This window comes from Desmodus rotundus, unplaced genomic scaffold, assembly GCF_022682495.2.
Source record: "Desmodus rotundus isolate HL8 unplaced genomic scaffold, HLdesRot8A.1 manual_scaffold_360, whole genome shotgun sequence".
Taxonomy (NCBI): Eukaryota; Metazoa; Chordata; class Mammalia; order Chiroptera; family Phyllostomidae; genus Desmodus; species Desmodus rotundus.
The window spans coordinates 776-12,174 of NW_026527435.1; positions in this window are offsets into that span (position 1 = coordinate 776).

The window sequence follows — 11,399 nt, forward strand, 5'->3', positions numbered from 1 at the left end:
CGATCGCTCTGGCCATTGGTTTTCACGGGACAGCCTTGACCTCTCTTAGGTCCTCACAATTCGGTGACTGTCTCGTCCCTTAGCGTGGAAGTCATGTATCGGCGAGGGAGCGGTGGTCCCTGCCTTGGGGCTGGTCCGTGTACCAGGCACACGGTACAGTACACGACACAGTGCTAGCACTTTTTGCCAAAGGGAGTCGTTACAGTGTTCTAAGCAGGCCTGCCTTCCTCCATAGAAAGCGCTTCCTCAGAGTCTAGGACCCAACGACGTCCACCAGCCGGAACCGACAGAGCAGACAGCTGACCCGGGATCCAGTCCTAGAGGTTCTAAAACGTTAGGAGGTTGCCTGCTGGGGGGAGTAGGGCACTGCATTTAGAAAACAATGTTAGAGTTGTGGGGCATGCGGGGGATGTCTCCAAGTACGCTCCTAACCTTTCCAACCAGGTGAAAGGGGATTCCCGAAATGGAGGTCCTCGTGGAAACTAAGTTTGAAATGGGGTCAGTGACACTAACAGCAAGGGACAAGCCTGGTGGGCCCGCCGGTTTGAGAAGATAATAAATTTGGGAGTGAGCTGATGGGGGTCTAAACCAGCTACCAGTGACTCTGGGAAGACCCAAAAAGGACCGCAGAACCGAAATGAGGGTGAGGCCGCGTGATCCGCGCGCCGGGATTGAGGCGGGGCTGGTCCCAAACAAGGGCGGGGTCGCGAGGTACCGACGTCAGAGGAATGCGGTGGGGGGAGGGGTAGAGAGGGGGCCCCTCCCCTCCCCGCCCCCGAGCCCGGCCCGGATGCCCCTCGCGCCGGCGCGAGCGGACCGGACGCGTCGGAACCGTCCTCTGCGCGGTACTTCCCGACCGCTGGCCTGCCCATGCGATCCCACGGCGGGCACCCGGGCGGCCGCGGTGTTTGTATCCCCGTGCTGTTGGCCTCCACCCTTCCCACCTTGCGCTCCGGCAACAGCAACTGGAGGCGGGTGGGACCTCCCACCCGTCCCCCCGCACCCCTCCCCAGCCCCTCGCCCCTAACCCCTACCAGCTCGGCGGCGAGCCTGGCCGGCCGTTCGGAATCGAAAAGAGAGCAGACACTGGGAAGTTTTGGAGAGGGAGGGACGGGCCTTAAAGGGACCACGACCTTTTTTCAACCTGGAAAAAAAATGGCGGGGGCGTCGGGAGGGGGGCCAGACCGAGAGTTGCTCCGCGTTTGAATGGAGGAAATAACGTACAAAAACAGTGGGAAGACCGTAGGACCACTGCGTTCGGGCTCCGCGTCCCTTGTCTCCAAGCACCCCTAACCCCTTAAGCTCCCCCCCCCCCCCGCCCCCTTCCCTCACGAAAGGCACGCAGTTGTCTGGAAATCATGCCTCATTCTTCCTAATCAGTCAAGTGTACTGTTGGTTGAAGTAAATGCTGGGGTGCACATTGTACAAATGGGGAAATGGCTCAAGGAACACAAGCGGCTAGGCCAGAATCCCACAGCTTGTAAGTGACATACAAGGATTTGTCTGCTGCAAAGGACGCCTAACCACTGTGCTGCAGTGCCTGTTATGATTATGGGGGCTGCAATACGCAATGGAAGTTAAAGGCACAGGCCCTGGGGCCAGAGTGTCCCCAGAGGCCACACTTACTAGTTCTCTGGCCCTTGTAAAAAAGTGATTTAACCTTTTCGGGCCTGTGTTTCCTCATCTAATAAAAGGAAGGTGATAGCACCTGCCTCGAAGAATGGTCTTCAGGAGTGCTGAGAAGTCTGGAAGCAGAGAGGACATCAGAAGCATACCCCCATTTCACAGATTAGGTAAAACTGAGGCCCAGTGAGGGTAAAGACCAATTGAAAAATCACCACACCTAGGCACCTTCTGAAGTCAAGTAGATCTCCTCAACACCCCCAAGGCATAATCTGACCCTTGCAGGCCCATCTAAATCCATCCCTAACCCTTTCCACCTTCCTGGGCATGGCCCAAATGCCCAAAGCTCATTCCTGGCTGTTTCCTCTACCTACATTACTCCTCTCCCATCTGATACATCTCCTGACCACCAAATAATTTTGGCTCCCCGTTTATCTCCCTCTTTGCTCTTATTGCCATGTGTAAATATCTATTTATTTGTTAATTTACTTGTTATTAAATTTCTCTTTCTTCACTAGAATCTGGGCTTTGGGGAGCCGGAAGTGGGTGTGTTTTAATCCTCCTAAAGACCTACCCTGGGGTCATTCAGTCTTTCAACAGGTGTTTATTGAACCAACACTACTCAGGGCACCTGGGATACAATGCAGACCAAGACATAAAACCTTCCTCTGGGCATTACATTCTAGAGTAAGAGGTAGACAATACATAAGTAAAACATTGTATCAGATGGTGATAACTGCTATGAAGAAAATAAAAGGGGAAAGGAGGAGGACTGTATGGGGAAGTTGGCTATGCCCAAAAGGGTACTAGGGGAAACCTCACTGAGAAAGTGACATTTTAGCAAAGACCTGCAGGGAAGGAGAGAGGAAGTCATGTTGATACTAGGAGGAGGCTCCAAGCAGAGGGTATAGTGTGCCTGGTGTGTTCCAGGAATTGCTACAGGCCTTTGTAGCTGGAGTAGAGTTAGTGAGGGTTATGTGGTAGGCCATGCTGTCAGAAAAATGGGGGAAGGGGCAATCTGTGAGGGGCCTCGTGGGCTATGAGAGGACTTAGAGGTGGAGCCACAGGAGGGTTCTGAGCAGGGGAGGGCCCCGATCTGGCTTGTATTCACAGGGGTCCTGTGGTTGCATGAAGTGGGTATGAGAAACACTGGGATGTCGGTGAGAGCAGAAAGATAGTAGTTCCACTCAGTAGAACAGGCCGAAGAAGGCAGATGGGATCAGGGTGGGTCTGTGGAGGGGTTGACATGGGCAGGTTGTGGATCTGTTTTGAAAGTAGAACCTGCAGGGCAGGCTGTTTAGTATATTCACAAACTTGTACAACCATCACCACTGTCTCATTCCATAACATTTTCATCACCCCCCCCCCAAAGAAACTCCATACACGTTAATAGTCACCTCCCTTCAACCCCTAGCAACCACTAACCTACCTTCTGTCTCTGTGGATTTGCCTGTTCTGGTCATTTCATATAAGTGGCATCATACAATATGTGATTGACTGGCTTCTTTTACTTAGCACTGTTTTCAAGTTTCACCCATGCTATAGGGTGTACTTCATTCCTTTTTGCAGCCAAATATCCCACTGTATGGATATACCGCATTTTGTTTTATCTACTCAGCAGTTAGTAATGACCCCTACTCCTTACTGCTCTGTGATGGTAGCTCCCAGCTCACTGTCTCTGATGCTGCTCCTGGCCTCATTGTTGGTAATTTCCATATCCAGGTAGGTGATCCTCACACCATCCCGGTCTCTTGGTTCCTAGACCTTCTTTCCTCCAGGGATACTGTCCTCCCCCAGACCTTCCCTCCCATGGTCACACTTAGCCCTTGTCTCAATAACCACAGGCCCATCAGAACTTAACTTCAGGCATCTTGCCCTCTACCGATCACTTATCTTTCTGGTTCATTCCTTCCAGAAGCTCAACTCCAAAAATCCGTTGACCCTACCATCTTCCCACAACCTCTAAGGCTCCCCGTCGTTGTCACACAGAGTAAAGGCCTTGACCAACCATTTTAATCACACTTTATGCACACTCTGAACACACCACTCTCTGTCCTATTCATCTGGTGAAACCACAATCCTTACTAAATCTAAAGTTCCGCCTGTTGCACGTCTGCGTCTGTGCAAGGGAATGGGGATGGAGAAAAATAGTCACCCATGTTAACTGGGCTTACCTTAAGTTGATGCCCATGCCCACTGACTTGGAGTAGACCCACAGTGCTGCCCAGCAAATTTGCCTATGTCCCATATCTCCTGACTCTCCCAGGTGATATATCAGACCTCATCAAACCTCCAATAGCTCTTCCTTGTCCTCCCTCTCAGCCATGACCTTCTTGTTTCCTGAGAACTATAGCTGCTTTCCACCTCATCTACTGTCGTCCTGCGCCTTTGCACCCTGTCCGCCTTTCCACCAGTGACTGTTCTCATCTGCTGAGCTGCTTTTCCCCTGTGCATATTCTAATTTTTCTCTTCCCCTATTCAAGAAGTTGTTTCCCTGTGGGCTAGGGGTCTCAGAGGAGAAATGTGACAAGCCCCAAAGCAGAATTAGGTCAGCTTTCTTTTTCACTTTTTTCTTTAGCCTCTCCAGGGCTCCAAGCGGAAATAGCTTCTCGGTCTGTTACGCCTCAGACTGAAAACTCAGATGCTGTCAGGGGCCACTGGGTAAAGCCAGCCCGTGGACAACAAATTCTCGGTTTCATTATATACAGTTGTAACACTATTTCCCTACCATCACTGAGGTGTAACTGACATATAAGAAACCACACATATTTCAAGAATACAAGTTGATGAGTTTTAACTTATGAATAAACCTGTGAAACCACCACTACAATCAAGATAATCACTGTAAGATAATGAACATCTTCGTCATCCCCAAGCTTCCTCATGCCTCTTGGTAAACCCTGCAGCCCTTGCCCCTCCACAGACGCATCCCCAGACAACCGCTGATCTGATTCCTGTCTCTGTGGGTCAGTTTTTATTTTCCAGAATGAATTTATATAGCATTAACTCTCGTGTCTGGCTTTTTTCATTCCATAGCATTATTTTTTCAGATTCATAAATGTTGAACAAGAATTCATTCTTTTTATTTCTGGGTATTGCTCCATTGCATGGAATAGTTTAAGTCATTGCAATTTGTTTACTGAATTACCCACTGATGGATATATGGGTTTTTTCCAGTTTTGACAATTACAAATGAAGGTGAGAGGAACATCGGTGTATAAGTCTTTGTGTGGACATTTTTTAAAAAAGAATTTATGTATTTCTAGAGAGAGGGGAAAGGAAGGAGAAAGTGAGGAAGAGAAACATCAATGTGTGAGAGAAACATAGATGGGTTGACCGGGCCCACAACCCAGGCCTGTGCCCTGATCCTGATCGGGACTCCAACTGGTGACCTTTCACTTTGCAGGACGATGCCTGAAAAAATGAGCCATACCGGGCAGGGTGTGTGTGGCCATTTCTTTCCTCCCGCATATACACTTGGGAGTGGAATGCCTGGGTCCTATGGCAGGTATGCATTTAACATTGTAAGAAACTGCCCGGCTATTTTCCCAAATAGTTGTACCATGGTGTCTTTATTTAATAATAATAATACACTGGTTGCACATATAGCCTTTATTTTAATTAATTCATTCTTTTATTCAAAAAATATTTACTGGGCACTTCTCTGTGCTGGGCCCTATTCCAGGCACTGGGAATCAGCAGTGAGCAAGGCACAGAAAATTCCCACCCTTGGCTAAGGTTTGACTTAGATTCTGTCTAAGCCTGATACGGTTTTGAGTTTGGGAGCACACATTGTCAGGAGACAGATGCCCTGGGTCCAAATCCTGGCTCTGCCATTTCTTAGCTGTGTGGCTTTGGGCAAGTCCTCTTGTCTCTCTGAGTCTTACTCGGTAAAAAGGGGATGCTGGTGATGCAATCTTTACCTACTAAGGTTGTGGCCTTGTTGGTTCACAAACTGGCTCCTATACACAGAGGGCAGGGAGAGACCTAAGAAAGAGGCAGGCCACTTCAGATTGGTAGATGGCAGGTTAAGTAAGGGAACTTTTGAAGCTTGACTTGGGCTGCTGCAAGACAGGTAGATCACTGCACCTGCGTATTAGGCCCTTAACCATAAAGGCCTTCCCTGGGCTCAGTCACCTGTACCGGCCAGATGGTTTCAACAGCTCCTCTCTCTTTCAAGGCTATGTCCTTGGAACAGCTCCCACTGTGGCAACAGTGGACAGAAGTACATTTCAAGGACAGGGGAAGGAATGGGGAGCTTCTGATTGCCCAGGTCCAGCTCAAGGGTCGACTGGTGGTCATGTCTTCGCCATGACCTCCTCCAACAGGCCTGTGAGCCACTAAGCACTAGCCAGCATCCACTGGGGAAGCCAGAGAATAAATGGTATTGGCCCATTGTGTTTGGATTTGCATTTCTCTAGTGGTTAGTGATGTTCAGTATCTTTTCTTCTGCCTATTAGTCATTTGTTTGTCTCTTCTTCTTCTAAAGCTTCTTTGGAGAGATATCTATCTTTAAGTCCTTTGCCCATTTTTAAATGGGTTGTTTGTTTTTTTGTTGCTGAGTTTTAGGAAATCTATGTGTATTCTGAATCTTAATTCCTTATGATTTGCAAATATTTCCTCCCATTCTGTAGATTACTTCTTCACCTATTAATTATTTCCTTTGATGCACAGAAATTTTTAATTTTAATGTAGCCCAATTAGCAAGGGACAAGGGCTTAACTTAGATATCAAAAATATCAAAAAATAAAAACCACCCTGGCTGGTGTAGCTCAGTGGATTGAGCACGGCCTACAAATTAAAGGGTAGCCGGTTTGATTCCCAGTCAGGGCACATGCCTGTGTTGTGGGCCGGGTCCCTAGTGTGTGTGTGGGGGGGTGCCACACATTGATGTTTCTCTCCCTCTCTTTCTCCTTCCCTTCCCCCTCTCTAAAAATAAATAAATAAATAAAATCTTTAAAAAAAACCCCAAAACCCTGAAATTGTATTTCTTGCAAACCTAAATTTTGGCCTGAGATGTGGACCTATGATGTATTTTAAAATTTTTGGCACTGGCTGGTGTGGCTCAGTGGATCAAGTGCCGGCCTGCAGACTGAAAGGTCATCGGTTCTGTTCCCAGTCAGGGCACATGCCTGGGTTGTGGGCCAGGTCCCCAGTTGGGGGGGTGTGAGAGGCAACCAATCTACGTATCTCTCACACATTGATGTTTCTCTCCTTCTCTTTCTCCCTCCCTTCCCCTCTAAAAATAAATAAGTAAAATCTTTTAAAAAATTAAAATAAAATAAAATAAAATTTCCCTTCTGGCTATTACATGGGCGGGATTGGAGGGGATCCCCAGGATTGGGAGGCAGGAGGGAAGAGGGTGGGAGGAGGCTGGGCCAGAACCAGGTTGGGGCCATGGATGGGGAGGATGGGGTGGGCAGGAGGGTGAGAGGGAGGCCTCTGAGATGAGGCTCAGGGATCCAGGCTAGGGACTGCAGGATTGTGAGGGCCCCCGGAATAGGACTAGAAGGAGGAGCATGCTTCTGGGAGATGCTTTGGCTAATCTGGGGCAACATGGGAGTGAAGGCCCTAGAGGAGGCATACAGCACAAAGCCCAGAGCCCCAGAGTGAACAAGATGGCCAAGTGACCCAAAAGCCCTAGCACCTGATACCCCAAAATCTGCCATTGGAGTTTCACTTTCCCATACTTGCCACATATCCATGCATCACCTGCACATTGAGCTACTTAATTTTTCTTTATTTTTTTTAAGAGCTCAGTAAATATTTACTGAATAAACAGATAAATGAGTAAATAGGTGTTAATACTTGCCTAAGAAATAACACATTTTTTAAAGAAACCCATCCAATACCTTTCAAATTCTCATTAATAATTTTCTTTAAATCAACTCACTCTTTTTTAAGTTCAACACATTTATTTAAACAGGCAATGTTGCCCTGGCTGGTGTGGCTCAGTAGATTGAGTGCTGGCCTGCAAAGCAAAAGGTTTGATTCCCAATCAGGGCACATGCCTGGGTTTTGGGCCAGGGCCCCAGTGAGGGGCATGTGGGGGGCAACCACACATTGAGGTTTCTCTCCTTCTCTTTTTCCCTCCCTTCTCCTGTCTCTAAAGATGAATAAATAAAATCTTTAAATAAACAAACAGGAAATGTCATTTTACACCAGGAGGTAGAAAACTGATAGATAGAGGAACTCAAGGGTTAAAAATTTTAGCCTTAGTTGATAGGCTTAAGTGATTAATGTGCATGAAAAGCTGTGGTTCTAGGAACTGGAATGCATAGAGGTCCACGAGCAATTCAACCTTTATGCCCCAGGTGGTCTGCAAGCAAATGAAGATGGTATCTGAGCCACTGTGTTCCAGGGAGGGAACATCCATGATGCAGATAAAGAATTGATCAACAGCCCTGGCTGGTGTGGCTCAGTGGGTTGAGTACTGGGCCTGTGAACCAAAAGGTTGCTGGTTCAATTCCCAGTCAGGGCACATGCCTGGGTTCCTGGCCAGGTCCCCAGTTGGGGGTGTGCAAGAGGCAACCAATTGATGTGTCTCTCACACATCGCTGTTTCTCTCCCTCCCTTTCCCTCTCTCTAAAAATAAATAAATAAAACCTTTAAAAACAATACTTGATCACCAGATGAAGAAGTACTAGGAATATCACCTCTTGGACTGCAAATCATCCAACTAACCTTTATTCCAACCCCCTTATCTACCCTTTCTTCTCTCAGCTTGAGATGGTGATAGGGGACTTAAGAGTTGGAAAATTTTAGTTTAAGTAATAGCTAATAAGCTTAGTAATCAGTGCATGTAGAAGCTTTTGTGCCAGGAACTGAAGGTATGAGCCACCCTGACTCCAGGAGACCATAAGCAGTTCACCTTTGTGCCTCAGGAGGACTGCAAGCAATTCAAGATGGTATCTGAGCCATTGTGCTCCAGAGCGAGATACCCACCACCCAGGATGCAGCTAAAGATCACCGCCCAGGGTGAGAATACTGCAGTTTTTTTTTTTAAATCCAATTAACTTTTCCCTGAATTCCAAACCCCTTACCTACACTTTGTTCTCCTTATAAAAAGGGCCATTTTTAAAATGGAATTGAAGATGGTTTGTTAGGGTATGTGCCCGCCATCTTCTCAGATCGCCGGCCAGCTGAATAAAGCTGGTAGTGACAGGCAGCACCACCACACACTTCTGTGGTTTCAACATGAATAACAACATACCAGGGAGGAAAGGTCAGGGGGTCTAATCTGCATGACCACGGATACCCTAGGGGAGGAAAGGTCACCCAGGTGGGGGAGGTCCCACCCCAGTTTTGCCCGTTGCTAGGTACCTGGGGCTTCCTACCATGGTGACTTCCCATACCTGACTTTGTTCTAACTCTGTTCACATCTAACTGCCTACTATATCAGAGTCATTTTGTATGCATGTTCAATTTATGCGTTAACAATAAACCTGTTAGGCAGAAGTTTACGAGAAGGAGGAGAGGTGGGAGGGGGTCCATAGTACCTGCAGAAAAAGCTCATAAATAACTTTGATTAACTGCCTCCTGTTTTTAACAGGTTAACAAGAGGTGGTCTGGAACAAGATACAAATCTGAGTTAACAGACCTCCACCCATACTTATGCTTAGCAGGTCATGCCCTCCCTTGGAAGAATGTGCACCACCTTCTCCCACCAAATCAATATGTAATTCCCTCACCCCACTCCGCAACATGTAAGTCCTCAGAACAAAGAGCCCGAGCACCTGTGCCTTTCTCCCCGGCCTGGGCTAGGCCCGTTCTCTTCCATGAGAACAGATCACTAGTAAACTTTCCTTACATACTAATAGGCTTGCTGATCTGTTACATTTTACTGAATCGGCAAGAACTGAGCCTCCCACAACAAACTGAAAGAGGTCATAAGAAATGTTTAAACAAGAAAAATTACCCTGCCCTCCATTCCACTCGCTCAGTAAGCAAAATATGCCCCAAGTGTGTATGAGATATGAGGCAACGCTCCCTTGGTTCCTAGCTCTTACTCGGCTGAGTGTGATTTGAGTGTATTTTTCCTTTTTAAAAAAGATTTTATGTATTTATTTTTAGAGAGGAAGAGAGGGAGAAAGAGAGGGAAAGAAACATTAATGTGTACTTGCCTCTCATGTGCCCCCACATGGGGACCTGGCCCACAACCCAGGCATGTGTCCTCACTGGGAATTGAACCAGTGACCCTTTGGTTCACAGGCCTGCGCCCAATCCACTGAGCTACACAGCCAGGGCTAAATATATTTTTCATATAACATGGTCCCCAGTGTCAACTGACATAAATAGAATATAATAGACAAATAATCCCAATAATTCAGCAAGGATCAGGAAGTGCTGAAAGCATTGAGTGAAAGATTGTTGGAGACAGGTTATTCACAGGGTCTCCAAGTCCTCCCCACAGGTGACATCCTAATGCAAAGAGGGAAAGACATCTTTGTGGGGAACAGATCTGGCACTCACTTCCTCTTATGGACTCAGTTGTGTCCCCTCCATAACTTCATGTGCTGAAGTCCTCATAATGTGACTGTATTTGGAATAGAGCCTTTAAAGATGCAATTAAGGTAGAATGATGTATTATAGAATTCTACACTTATATAATTTTATTAACCAATGTCACCCCAATAAATTCAATTAAGAAAAAGATAAAATGAGGTCATATTGTTACCAAACTCAAGGGGCTCACTAATGGGCGTGCTCTATTCAAAATCGACACGTGGCTGACACAAGGTAGTTTTATTTACTTGCAGCAAGTAAAGGAGATGGGGGATTTGTGTAGAAAACTCTGTCTCCTGGAAGGCAGGCTTGGCCATTGCTTACATACACTATTTGGTGAACCACACACTGATTTTGTAACAGAGTGCAGCCAAGTGTGTGGAGGGGGGCAAATAGAGATTTGTAATGGGGTCCAGAACTCAGGGTGTTTAGGAAATATTAGAGAAAAAAATATATATGTTGTCTTCACCCTCACCAGTCTGAGCTGGGGGAAGGGACACATGGAGTAGGGCCATTCAGAGCTGTTTTGTATGGCAACAGCTTTGCAGCTAACCTCTGGCATGGTCATTTAACATATCTATAGCCTTTAACTGGTTGCATAGATATGTTAAATAGCTGTGCCCTTGCTTTGAGCCAAGGGGATGGGAGTGACTTCCACCCAAGATGTAACTGGGAGGCCACTCCCCCTGGTTACAGGGCCTGCGTGAGAGCTTGGAGAAGATTGGCTCCACGCCATGGGGCCACACCTGCCCGGACTTACTATGGCAGCCCAGTAAAGCTGGAAAAATACGGAATGCTGGCAGGTGTAACTGATTGTAGGAGGAGTCAGAAATGAGGCTGCAGAGGAAGATTGGCGCTGGGATTTAAACCCAGGCGAGGCAGCCATACCAGAGTCAGGACCACGTGGCTTTGGGGTGCTCCCTTTTGCCACGTGGCTTAGGAAGCAGGAGAGACGTTGCCGGGAAGAAAAGGGGTGAAAGGACTCTTGCTGGTGGGCCATGAGAAGGTGCTACATGGCTCTGGATTAACTGGAGATCGTGTCGGCGACACAGCTGATGGTGCTGGGAGCCTGAATCATGGACTTCTACTTTTCCTGAGATGTGGTACCGCAGACTGGGCAGAGGGAGACAGAAGGACTGTGTGCGTCTGTGGGTATTCTAAAGGACTTTAGTATTTTAATGGAGACATTAAGTCATTACTCTAAGTCTGTATAACTTTTAAATAAATAATTCCTTTCCTTTTCACCAGTCTCTGGCATTGAGAGATGTCTT